This window comes from Aotus nancymaae, unplaced genomic scaffold (genome assembly GCF_030222135.1).
Source record: "Aotus nancymaae isolate 86718 unplaced genomic scaffold, 86718_ANA_hifiasm-v0.15.2.pri h1tg000019l, whole genome shotgun sequence".
Taxonomy (NCBI): Eukaryota; Metazoa; Chordata; class Mammalia; order Primates; family Aotidae; genus Aotus; species Aotus nancymaae.
The window spans coordinates 61202493-61216493 of NW_026988431.1; the positions used below are offsets into that span (position 1 = coordinate 61202493).

Here is a 14001-nt window from a genome sequence, read left to right on the forward strand (position 1 = left end):
TGAATTAATGAGTAAATAAATGAATAAAAAGCTATTATTTCTTTCTTAGATGTAGTGACTGAGTCCTAGAAAAAGTAAGATTGTCCAAAGTCCCATACCAAATCTTTGAACTCCTGGGCCTAATTCTCAGCTAAGGCAATGAAGATAGACCTGCAAAGTCATTCTCCTTATCCATGCACTTGTATAAGGTCCATTAGGACTGGCCAGCTTCTGAGAGAATTTTTAAATTGCAGATGCATCGTATAGATGGTGAGGATCATGGCGTCAGATGGCTTGGTCTTTGAATCTTGACTCTAACCCTCACTGGCTGTGAGAACTTGGACCAGTCATTCAAATTTTATAATTCTCATCTGTAAAATGAGGATAATAATATCTCCTTTATATGATTAAATGAGTAACTGTGAGTGATTACTATTATTATTGTAAGTACTATGATACAGCTATCTAATTATTCTTGAGTTTAAGAAGAACACTCAGTAAGTTGTTATATTGGGGTCATGTGTAAAGAGATGATATCATAGTACTCAAATGACAAGTTTTCTCTAGATTCTTAATGTGCTGTGATGGGATCAGAGTATTTATTTATAACTGTAGGTTGAAATACACTTGGGGGTAGAAAGGAAGAACAGAGGCTATTTAGTAACACAGTATTGAAACAGGGAATTCTTTTTCTGTTTCGATAGTTAGATTCTCTACTGGCATATTTCAGTTGTCTATATTAGGAATTTATTTCTGGCATGCCAGTCTCTACTCATTCAGATATTTCTTCCTCTGCATTGTGATGCTGGAATAGAAAGTGTGTCAAATGTCTTTGTGACTAGGACAGAATCTAAAATGAATCCCAAGCTGTCTGTATAGTTTGTTCCTACTTGGAATCAGGATAATCAGTCAGCTCAAGGGAAAAATAAAAATAGTCAAAATGGTTGTTTGGCCTCTTTTAGAGGTAGCAATGTTGCGTGATTTTTAAAAAAACCTCTTGGGAGTCTATTTCTTCAGTGTTTTGTGGATGAGTCATAGTCACCCCGTGACTGTTTTCTGTAGTGAGAATGACTAACAGATACAGTTTCCAATGTCAGGGTCCACCATGGAGATTACTGACAAGGATATACCAAACTCAGGTACACTCAGAGCAAGGCCAGATCATAGTGCCCTCTGAAATGAAATAAACAGTATTAGCACAAAATACAAGAGATATGTCCCCCTTACAGAAATAACCCAACCACTCAGATGGTTTATTTATTATTGGTGGATAATCAGTGTCATCTACCAGAACTCTCTAAAGAAGACCAATACAAGATAGTCAGTAATAGAAGATTCAAGTGCCATGCCATCTGAGAGGATAATTCTCACCATCTGTATAGTTTATCCACAATTAAAAATTTTTCTTAGAAGCAGACTAATCGTAATGGATCTTATACAAGTACATGGATAATAAGAATGACTTTGCAGGTCTATCTCCATTGCTTTAGCAGAGAATTAGGTCCAGGAGTTCAAAGATTTGGTTAGGAGCTTTGGGCAAGATGTCCCTGATGTAAGTCAGATAGGCTATGAGTTGAGTATTACCACATGCCTAGAGTAACACCCTAAGAGAAGATGGAGACCCCTAAGAGAAGATGGGAGCTGCACAGAGACTAGATGAAGTCTCCAATATTTTTTGTTTGTTTTTCAGATAGAGTTTCACTTTTGTTGCCCAGGCTGGAGTGCAATGGCACAATCCTGGCTCATGGCAATCTCCGCCTCCCAGGTTCAAGCGATTCTCCTGCCTCAGCCTCCTGAGTAGCTGGGATTACAGGCATGCGCCAACAGGCCTGGCTAATTTTTCTGTATTTTATAGTAGAGACGGGGTGTCTCCATGTTGGTCAGGCTGGTCTTGAACTCCTGACCTCAGGTGATCCGCCCACCTTGGTCTCTCAAAGTGCTGGAATTAATAGGCATGAGCCACCATGCCCGGCCTAGTCTCCATCTTTTACCAAAATAATTTGCCAGTTTTTTCACTACTAGGGAAACAGAGGGAACAAGACCCTCTTTTTGAAGGACACAACAATTCTAGTAACCTGTAAATTGTCCTTGGGTGGAATTTGGAAGAATTCTTTTGTCTCTGTTGCAGCCTGAATGGCACATTTCATCAGACTGTCTGTCCAACCCCATTAATCCTGATATTGTGCCCACAGGTTATCTTTGACCACTCATTTGGTTTTCACACTATCCCACTATTAGGAAGAAAATGGCCTGGGCCACACTTAAAAGCGTCTTCTATTGTATGTGGCTATATTGGCATCGAGCTAACAAACCAGTCTCTTGGGACCTGGGGAGCATGGCTAGATTTTTCAGAGCTGGATCACTCTTGATAGAACTGATAAAATCAAGTTTCTGTACCTAATTAGCCTGATCAGCTTGTGAGACAATCGTGACCCTGTAAAGCCCTACATAAGAAACTAGTTCTGGCATTTCTCTCTCCTCTTACTTGCTTCTCTTTTCAATATAATCTTTACTGAAATACCATCTGGTTTTGTCTTAATATGATTCCTGAGAAGTGACATAAATGGAAAATTTTAGTTCACTTGATTTAAGAAATCTTTTATCAATGTGATCTTTGTCTACACTAATGAAATGCATCATGGTGATCAATCCAGGCAAATACCCTGCCCCTGAAGCAGACATGGTTTGGGAGTTGTCTTTTTTCACTTTCTTGGCCACTCCCAATCTTGTTTAAATCCATCTAATTGCCCAACTGCCTGGTCTCTGGGATTATGAATCTAATATCCTGCCACATGCAGTAAGTTTTGGGTGAGCTTTGCCTCATTCTCAAATGATGGGAGTCATGGACCCTGCCCTTTCTTCCTGAGCACACTTCCTGTTACTGAGTAACTTCCTGTTACTCCTGTAGTAACACCCCTCTCCCCCAGGCGACCACTACCTGAGTGGTGGCATAGATCACAAATATCCTCTAGACCAGAAAGTATGTCAGACTCCTTCCTAAGCAGCTTCTTAATATGACTGATGGACAAATAACAGCATGAAGGATAATAAGTTGTGGGCATTCTAAACAAGGTTCTGGAATGAACCTCAGAGCACATGCAGTCAGTCATTTCTATCCATCCTGTGGGGTTGTGCAAGGTGTAAGGGAGCCTGAGAGTGGGAAAATGCCATGTTATTTATCCTTGGAAAATAGCAGTATAGTGCAAAGGCAAAGCCCTGGACTGGGAGTCAGGGAATCTAGTTCTAACTGAGTAAACTTGGGCAAGTGGCTACACCCCTCTGGGTCTCAGTTTCCATTCTCATAAACTGAATGGATTAGCGTAGATGATTTCTATTAAATGCTTATCGAAGGAAGGGTGGAGGAAAAGTGGCCAGAAAGAAAGGGAAGTAAGAAATAATTGATCTCAGAAACCTAAATATACAGAGACTAGATTAACTTGGCTATAAGGTGAAATGTAAGACCATAAGCCTGGATAAATTATTAGGAGCATGTCGATGAGGGAAAAATTCAACCCAGTTACAAAGAGGGCTGAAACTCTGGAGTCTGAAATCCTATCTCTGATGTGCTCTGTGTGCAGGCAGCTTCATCTTTCTGAATCCTCCCTCATCTAGAAAATAGAGAGACTGTCATAATTTATATGCAAGTATGAACAGCATATTATTTACAGAACCACCAGAGATTAAGATGCCTTCTGTTCAGGCTGTGACTCCATAATCTCTGGCAGTTTGAAACGAGGAGGCAGGGGAGGATGTGTGTGGCAGGCAAAGGATGTCATGCTCACGTGTTGGTGTACTATCTGTGTTTCTGAAGAGACTGCTCTCGTGTAGAAGCAGCTCAGGGTCTTATCTGTCACCTGCTTGTAATGAAGGAACAGTGGTATAGCTTCATAGTGAGCAATGGAAAACCTGAGCTTCATGAATATTTAATAGTCACTTTGTGTGTTACATTGGGTTATGCTCACATGACGGCTAAAATTCCCGAAGGCAGCACAGAGCAGGGCAAAATGCTATGAACGGAGAGGAGGGACTAGGCTCTAGCTCTTAAACTGCCACAGATTTGCTAGCTGACTTTGGGCACGTCACTCAACATCTCTGGGTTTTAACTACTTCAACTGTAAAACACCGTAGGGAAAGAGGACGCTAGGGTGATTTCTGAGATTTCCTCTAGTTGTAAGATGGGACTCCATGAGCCCTGAATTCAAATGATATTCCTAAGATACTCATAAAAGTCCTGTTCAAAGGATAAGCCCCTGACTGAATAAATACATCCACTTGCCTGTATTCAAGTTTCCTCAGTCCTTCCAATATGACCTCCCACCCGCCACGTAAGCACATCAGCCTGCACAGATGTCATTTCTGTTCACGCCTCCAGCATTTGCTTATGCTGGTCCCCTTTCTAAAATAGCTTTATCTCTCATTTATCCACCTCAAAAAATATTATATACCGTTCAAGATACTGTCCAACTGTAATTTCCTTGGCGGAGGTGAATAGTTCCCTGATCTCTCCTTGGAGGCTCCCTCATAATATGTTACAGCTTGTGTGATGCTGCACACATAATTAGTGGGGTTTACATCTGTGTGACTTTCAGATTACTGGTGACTTGAGGCGGGGATTATGTGTCATATCCAGTGCCTAGCTAACCATGCTTGTCATAAAACAAGTGCTTATCACAATGTTTCTTCAATAAATTGCAAAGTTGGTGGCTTTAGAATCATGATTTACTGATTTTGTGTCCCTAAATACGCCAACCTTTAGGCTGGGCCCCACATTATAAGCATATTAACCTACGGGGAATCCTTGCCCCTGCAGAGGTTGGAGGGGCTTCTTGTAGAAGCTTCTGAGGGCCAATTTTAAAACCGTTGATCTCTGACCCATTGTTTTAATTATTGGTAAACTTACTGGAAATCTGGTTATGCTTCTGTAGTTCAGAACTATTACAAACCTCACATGAGCATGGCTGGATTTCATCTGAGGGAGGAAATGAAAAGTAAACTTTCTGTCTGAATTACTTGGAGAATTAGGGACCAGGAACAGCACATTACTTTGAACAGTGTGTTTTCGTGGGGGTGAAGTGCTATTGGCATTTTGGGCAGCACGTTTATTTGGCAGCATTGTTCTGTCTAGTGCGGGATATTTCACATTCCAGATCCCAGTCCACCAAAAGCCAGCAGTAACATCCCTCTCCCTCAGAGTCCGTGATGATACAAAACACCTCTTAGTGAGGTGGCACTGCCCCAGGTTGAGAACCACTAATTTAGAAGAAACCAGGAGTCCTCTCCTATCGTAAGTGCCATTTTCTAGATTTACAAATTTAGACCCAAGCTCTTCTTAACTTTAAAGTTGTTGATTTAGCTGTCAACCCTGGTTCAGGATTGGGTATCAACAACTTGAGAGTAATTTCTGGCTGGGAAGGACTAAAAGGATGGAAAATCCATCTCTTTCCTTTGGACAAACTTTATGGTTAACAAGGAGCTTTAACGAATGCCATTTCATTGGCCCTATTTGTAATGTGAGGGGCAACATCTATTACCCCTGTTTTGACGGCAAGGAAATTCAGTCTTAAAGCAGTGAATGGTGCTGTCCCAAGTCTCACAGGTAGCACACTACAAAGCTGAGTCTGGAAACCAGATCCTCTGACTCCTAGGCCATCCCACTCCCCCCAGAGTATCTGGAAAACCACAGAGGAAGAAGTAGAGTTATGCATTCTGTAATTGGCTTTGGTGTTGATGGGCTATGTAGCTAGTTTAATAAGCCAGAAACTAGAGCTAAAGAATAAAGAATAAACATATATATTTGGCTACTGTCAGAGCATTCTCAGCTAGCTAGATATGCCATATTAAGAGCTAAAAGTTCACTTGCATATTTAGTACATGGAAATCCACAGTGAAATAAATGGGTACTGTGGTGTACTGTATTTATGACTGATTTGTTAACATAGGATAAATGAGAAGGAAATAAATTTCGCAACATGATTTTGAGTTTTAGTCTAAACCTTGACCCAATCCTCCCTCCAGGAAATGGCACTCTGGGAGCTCTGCCTCACTACCGTAAATGCTGTCTAGATTGTTACATTGAGTCAAAAACCTAGAGGCAGAAACTAGAAAACACTACTGAGCAGTGAAGACGTGGTGGGCTGACTTTTGTAGCATTAGAAGGTGCTGGGTTGATGGATCCTGCACTAGCACCATCTATTTCTGGTGGTGTGGCTGGCTACGCATCCTGGGAAGAGGCAGCAGAGCGGTCCTCAGCACACGCAGCAGCCTGTGGAGCACCAGCATTCAGCGCTGAACCACATAAACAATCGGTCAATGACATCAACTGCAAAAGCACAAGAGCCATCTTACAGGAAGACAGCATAGATTCCCGTACACAGACCTGAGGTTCTATTCACTGTCTTGATTGCTCTTCTAGTAAAAAACGGAGGTAAAATATCAGTTATCTATATGTCAGATTTGTGGTTTTTATAGAGGCAGTGTAGCATGGTGGCACAAACTTGTTACCTGTGTGAATGTGGGCAGGTAGTTTAACTACTTTAGTATCTGGGTTTCTCATCTGTAAAATGGTGATGACAATATTACCAACCTTATAAGGTCATAGTAATTGTAGATAAATGTTGTCTGTCGTTGTCATTATTGTTACCAGGTAAAGTACCAGCATGAAATTCAGAGCTTCTGGTAAGTAATAATGTAAAAATACGAATCTTGATTTATGTTTAATTTTTTGGGCTTAAGGAGGCAAATAATGGATTATTCAAGCTCTTGGCCATATTTCATTGAACCATAGACTGTTATAGCTTGCAGGATGTTGTACACTATTTAATCTAAATATCTTCTTTTAGGGTTGAGGATTAGATTAAAGAGTTAAATCTTTGCCCAAATTCTTGCAACAAAGACGCTGAGGTTTTGACTCTTTTTCTCTAGCTCATAGTTCCACCCCTGAAATTTCTACCTGCTGACCATCCTTGACCAGTAGTTCTTTCACCTGGAGGTGCAGAGGAAAATAATCTGAACTCCAAGCACATCCTCTTTCCTACTCCTTTTTATCTTTGATAAAAGTTTGGTGAAAGAGGTTAAACTCATCGACTAAACAAGTTTTCATGACTAATGAAATGATACATGATGTTAAAAAAATGCAGAGTACATTCTATAATTGGCTGAGAGAGAGGAGACTCAAGTCATATTCCTCTGACATTAACTCAGGTGACTGTTTCCAGTGTCAATTTCTCTCTAAAGTGAGAGAGTTCAGTTATGTGATTGTTATAAAATATTTGCATAAAAGTATGTTGTGTAATCTATAACAAACAATTACGCCTTTCCATTCTGAAGACATTTTTGTCAACAGAATGTTTAAACACCTGGGTGCAATTGTTTTTTAGTTACTGATTTTTTAAAAAAACATGGAAAAAATTCTAAAAGAGGAGACAGTGAGAACCAGCTTGATTATTTGTTGTTCATTGGGTTGGAATATTTTGCCTTTGGCAAAGAAGAGTCAGTTAATGCTAGGCATTTGCTTATTGACTTGCTAGAATAGAATGAGCTGTTTTTTGTTCATTTTTGTCAGTAATCACCAGTTAAAACTCTTAAAGGGAAGCCTTATTATTCCCAGAAAGTGATAATATTCTGTAAACCATCAGACCGTGATGTCGCTAGTTCTCCTCTAATTAATATATGTGCTTTCATTCTAAGCTAAGCTGCTTCTGAATTTAGGAAAAACAGAAATTGCCTGCCACTATCGTGAAGGCCAACCCAATATTTTCTTAAGGAAATGACAAGTATCTCTTTAAGGTAAAAATGGAAGAGAACTCATAACTCCATTTAAGCTTTGAGTTTCTGAAGTTGCCTCATCACAGTGAAATGCAAGGCCCTTGGGCTGATGTATCCTTTGTTTTCTGGGTGAAGAAGCAAGACACAATTCTCAGGAGTAGTCTGTCTTGGCCATCACTATTTATGCCCTCAAAAGGGCTAGAAGTGTGGCTATTAGGGTAAGATTTGAAATACTGTGTTTGCCTCCCATTTTATTTGCTGAAGGAACATGCCATAGGGAATACTGAATTCTTGGTAGAGAGGGTTGGCTAGATGAGTGTATGGCATGAATCAACCTAGAACAATGTTCTGAATTCAACAAATATTTCTTGAGCATTCATGTGTTCCAAACATTCTTGATCACAGCATTTTTATGTCAATATAGGACATTCTTCAACTATGTTATTGATTAAATGGATGATTCCATGGTATAAGGATGAGTTTCAAAGCTACATTGTCAGTTCTCTTTATCTCTTGGGGTATACAGTGAGAGAAATTCTTTAAGCTACAGCCAGAGAAACACTCTTTTCAGCTCCAAGGTAATGGCATTTTCCCCTTTCCAAAATCCAGGTCCTTCCAAGAAGTAAACAAGTCCAATGACGTGAATAAATCACGATGCCCAGCAAAATATATTTACTGTTAAAGCTAGCATCACCTACTGGGGGCCAGAGTTAACAACTTCTCTTATTTTTCCTTCAGTAATGTAGTTCCACGTGCACAAAGGCTTGAGGACAGCATGCTTGACCAGAAACAGAGGCTAAATGTATGTCTCAACTATTCATCTGGCAGAGCATCTTACAAGGTACCATCTACACCTTTGTTAACTTTTAACAAAGGTAAACTAGATTTCTGGAACTGGAGATAGACTCTAACGCCCTTGGTCATACTCAGCTTGACTCTCAGGTGCTTTGTTAATGAGTGAATGAATAAATAAAGTGATTTCATTGAGTTTTCAAGATGATAACAGCCTAATAAATACAATGAAGAATCATCTGATGGAATACCTCATTTCCAGGCTTATTTTCTACAATATCTGAGCACTGTGTTAATCTTTGTGTTATAAGAGAAAAATATTTAAGTATCAAAATGGTGAGCCATTATAGAAGGTATGGCTGCATCTGAAAAGCACTTTTACTTGAGTCATAAATAGCATACATGGATCGAAGTGCAAGAGTAGATAATAGATGCCAGGTTTGGGAGTAAATGTTAGCTAGATGCATAAGGGTCTCCTAATGACCCCAACAGATTTTAACTTAGAGAATGAATAAAGACTCATTAATTAAGGTTAGAATCCCTAATGCAAACTCAATAATTCAGTCAAGTTAATGACCTTCATTTTTAATTTGGATTAATCAATGCATAAAATAGAATTATTCTTGTTCTGACTGATTTATGAGAACGGATAGAAGCTCATTTCAATTTGTAATTAGTAAGAATATATTTTTAAAATTACCCCTCTCATCCACTCATACTGAGGAATATCTATGATGCTTGCTTTCTTCTTATTTCTAAACTCCTATTACCAGTTAATAGAACCTAGCCAACCAGAAATTTCAATAACCAATCTTTTTCTTCACCATTCCACTTTTCAGTGAAATAAATGACAACAAAGGCAAAAATACAGTCATATCAGGATTGAAATCATTCGGAAATGTATTCAGCCTAAACTACCCTATTTGTACATTGACTGTACCATATCTATATAAAATAATAAACCACTGCAGATTCAGTCATTCTCCTTATAAAGTACTTTCATGTACCTACACTTTGAGTTTCACAACAGTCCTTTGAGATAGTTATGGCGATTCTCCTCAACATTTTACAGATGAAGAAATGGAGCTCTAGAGGGTCTCATAGTGTCACCAAGTAGTAAGTGGCGCCTACGCTACTGACTCCAAGTCTTTTATTATTTCCATGTTTGTCATACTATGATCACTAAGACAAGATAAACACACACTTTCAGATTATATCTAAGTCGAAATTCAGGAAACCAGTAAACCTCATTCATGGAATATTTTACTTTATAGTGCATAGAATTCACATGAAACAAACTCCAGAGGCTGCCAGCTCCTTATGTAAGATGTGCACACTCCTCGGAAGCGTAATTGTCCTAGGTATCTCTGGGCTGCTGGTGATGTATTAGGCATAAGTGGCTTTTTCTGCCTTTCTTGGCAGAGGCTTCAAAGAAGAGCAGGTCCTTACTTCTTCCCAGTTCTTAGTGCCCGGTTGCTGTGAGGGTGTTTTTAGTACTGTCTACAGCAGCATTACAACAGAACTTTCTTAAGTGATAAAAATTTTCTGACATCTGCTCTGTCCAATATAGTAGTCATTAGCCATAGAGAGTTATTGAGCACTGGAAATATGACTAGTGTGACCGAGGGACTAACTTTTTAATTTTTAAGAGGTTAATTAAAATTTAAATATAAATAGCTACATGTGGCTAGGAACTACCATGTTGGACAGAGTAGTTCCAGACAGTTTAAGGTTCTGGTTCACAGGGCCCAGAGCACATCAGCAATAACATTTGTGACAGATCACCTAGTGAAGGTACAATAGAAGTTGTGTATTTAATTACAAATTATACCTTAATTGGCTCTAGAAAAGGTTTGAAGCAGAACGTTGGCATTATCAATAAGAAGGCACATGGGAATTTTTAAATCAGGGATAACAAATGGGGAGAATATGTTTGGTGAATATTAAGAGATGAGAGAGCAAAACAGGGCCATTTGAATTGAATTTGAATTTCTAAATGCTATGTTTTGGAGCAGGATGGAACTATCAATTAAATATCAAAATCTAATTAATGAAGATGAGACTTTACTATGAGCTGGAATGAGAAGAAAGAGGAAATGAACAGAACATGCGGTTCTGTTGTACGTTAAGGTGAACTAGAACTCTAGGACCATCCTTAATGGAGCTACCTACTTGACAGAATTGTGATGATTCAGTAAAATGATTGATGAAATAACTTAGCATAGTGCCTCACATATGGTAAGCATTTCACAGATATTAGCACTTATAATGATCTTTATCTATAAAAAGCTTATGTCTTATTAGGGCCTTTTCCAAGTCCCTGTGAGAACATGGGCAGCTGCTTAGGGTAACCAATTTTGGGAATTTTTTTTTTTTTTTGGAATAGGGCATAGAAGAGGAGATATAGGTAACATAGGGCAAGTAAAGAAATGCCACACCACCATACCCATTTGTCAATTGCTGCTACAGAGAAAACCGTTACTGAGAAAGGTTTGTCATGTCTCCCAGGTATGTTAGGTTAGACAACACTGGAATAGTAGGACCAGAGGGGAAAGAGCTGGGCGACGAAGGAGCTGGAAGAAAGGTAAGAGGAATGCTTGTATGCTAAGTGTTAGTGTTTTTGGTATGTTCTTTAATATAGTTCACTGATGCTGATGTTTTGTCAAAGATAATCAAAGAAGGCGGTATGGAAGAGTATTTCAGACACCATGAAATAGTGGGAAAGGCCCTGGCCCTGGAATCAAGTTAACTGAGTTCTAATTTTTCCAACATGTGATTTAGGCTAATGGTTTTCTTTCTTGTAAAGCAATGGTGCCAAATGATATTCAAAGCTATTCTAGTCCTAAAATTCCATAGTATAATTCTAAATATGAAAGTGCCTGTGAACTCTACTTCTCCAGACTTCCTGAAGCCCTGCTACTCTTTTAGAAAAGCCTGCTGAGTTAGTTCTCTAGCTTGTTTCCATAGTTTTGGAGCTGAAGTTGTGTGAACAGTGGTATCTCAAGCAGCATGCAAAAGCAGTTGGGAGGGTGGGAGTGCGTGACAGTGAGTGGGTAAATGCATTAAAGAGAAAAGGGTTGGAAGAGAGGAGAGTGTGTGAAAGAGAAGAGCAGGCCTCCCTCCTTTGTCATTCTCCTGCTAGAATCCCCAAGAACAGCTATTCAGGGCCAAATACCAAAATGAAGGCATGAAAATGGCTTGGACTTTGAGTTAAACAGATCTGATTTTGAATCCAATCTCTGGAATCAAGTTTCAGTTTCCTTCTCTGTGCGATGCTAATGGTTAGCAGCTATTGTGAAGTTTAAATGAAATATTATTACCCAGCAGATAGAGGTGTTCAGTACAAACTAGGCCTCTTCAAATTTGCTCAATCCTTTCCCCCATCTTACCCATAAAAGACTAGCTACAGAAGCAAACACACAGGGCTACTTAGCGATCTTTATGAGGACGTAAATAACGTGCGGTGGGTTATTTATAATAAGAAGGGTTCTAAGGGTTATAATTAGAAGGGTTCTAAGAAGAGGAAAAAACTATAACCATGAAGCCCCTTCCTTTGTGTAGCCTAGCAATTCTCTGATTCTTGGAGGCCACAGAAATGTTTATTATCAAAAGAGCATCCTTGGCTGCGTTTCAACACTCTACCGACAGGAAGACTCACTGCTCAGGTTATAGGAAGTAGAACGAGGAAGCTCCCAAAGTTAGCAAAGCTGAATCCTGAAGTGACACCCGCTGCCTCCCCTTCCACCCAGAAAAGCCGGGAACCTTTTCCCAAGCGGAGCCCCGGGGAAGCAGAAAGCCGGGAAAGGCAAAGCCCCTTTACTTGTTTTTCTAGGTCGCTTGCTTAGAACCCTTTACGTGGTTCTAACGCAGTTTCTGCTTGCAGGGAATGCGGGCCCCGGCGGTATTAGCAGCCAGCCTCCGAGAACTTTCAGCACCGCGGACAGCGCCATCCCCTGTGCTCGGTCCCAGGCCGAGAGCTCCTACACCCTGTACCTATCGGGAGGCAGGTTGTCATCCTGCGGCCCTTGGGCAACTCGGGCCAGTGACACTCAGGCGAGGATCCCTTCGCCAGAGCCAATTCCTATGAGTCTCTCCGCTCAAAACCTCAAGGAAGGGAGCCTCACACAGGTGGGGGGATGAGGGCTGCCAGGAACAGGCGCGAGCCCTGCTGCTCTAGCCTTTCAGCGTCTCTTCTCAGCCTTTGCTTTGCTCACTCTTCAACCGCAACATAAAATACTCATTTGGGGAGGGGGCGGGGTGACACAGGAGAGAGAAGGAGGATGGGGCTGCATCCCGCGTTACCACGCTGCCCTAGCCTGGCCCTCTAGGATTAGAGGGGAGCCGGTGTGCATGGGGGTGGGGGAAGAGAGGAGACCGAGGGCTGGAGCAGCACAGGAGAGCTCCCCGTACTGGGGCTGCCGGCTCTGGGCGGGGAGCTTCCCTTCCCTGGACACCGCTCCCGTGACGTCCTCCTCGCCGCCCCCGGGCGAGTCACCGCTCTCCGGGGACAGACGCCCCTCGGGGCGCCACCGGCCTGGTCTGGGCGCCGGGCTCGGCGGGAGTCCCTTTGAGGAGTTTGCTCCCAGGTAAAAGGGCAGACGTTGCTCCCGACCTCCCCACGGACTGCAGCCGGAAAAGCGTCTCGGCTTCCTGGGCTCAGTCCGAGGCGGAGAACGGAGCTGCCTGTGCAGGGTGCGCGCCAAGGCGGGGGACAGGACGGGCCCGGCGTCTGCCGAGACCCAGGCTGCCCGGACGCAGCTCGCGGCTCCCCCTCTGCCTCCCGCCCGGCAGCTCCCGCGAGGCAGAGGCCGGTGCCCCCAGACCGCGGGCGGTCGGGGCCTCATTCCGGGCCAGAGCCGGAAAGAGCCTGACCCAGCTCCTCCGTTCTTCCAGGGAACCCCTTCCCGGAGGGCGCCCTCGGCCTCCGCGCCATATTCATGGTCCCCCGCTCCCGGGGACTCCGGCTCCCTGAGTTATCCCGGAAAGGCCACCATCCCAGTTGCGGGGGTCCCACTGGGGCGCGGGGGTCGCGGAGAGAGACAAACTGCGGCGAAGGGGGCCGTTCACTCACCGGGGTGGGGGCTGGAGGCGACCGGCTGGCTGCCGAGGCTGGTGGCTGGCCGTCCGCACTTACAGCGCGGGGCTGTCTCTCCAGCTGGGATGGGAGGTGGCGGCGGCGGCAGAGGAAGGCAGGAGGCAGCCGCTGCTGCTGAACAGCTCCTCAGTTATTCAGATGGCGCCCCCACCCCCCGAACCCCTCCCCGCGCCTGCTTGTCCTCCCTCCAGCTCGCCTGTCTCCGCCTCTTTGGAGTCACGTGGGCTGCCCAACCCCTTACATATTGAGCCCAAGTCTGGCACCAGACCGCTTCCCACACGCCCCCGCTCCGCCCTCCCCTGTGTCTGCCGCTCATAGCTCCTCGCTGGCTTGAGCCTCCAGGTGCGACCTCCAGTGTCTTATCTCAGGCT

At 42.8% G+C, this 14001-nt stretch overlaps 1 protein-coding gene across 1 annotated transcript in view; it reads right to left on the minus strand.

Annotated features, from left to right (window-relative positions):
• Positions 1–13783, minus strand: part of SLC7A14 (solute carrier family 7 member 14) — a 114967-nt gene extending 101184 nt beyond the window's left edge. The window contains exon 1 of the mRNA XM_012476629.2: positions 13607–13783. The gene's annotated coding sequence lies outside the window, so the exon portion shown is untranslated. The remainder of the gene's footprint in view (positions 1–13606) is intronic.
• Between the last annotated feature and the right edge of the window lie 218 nt (positions 13784–14001).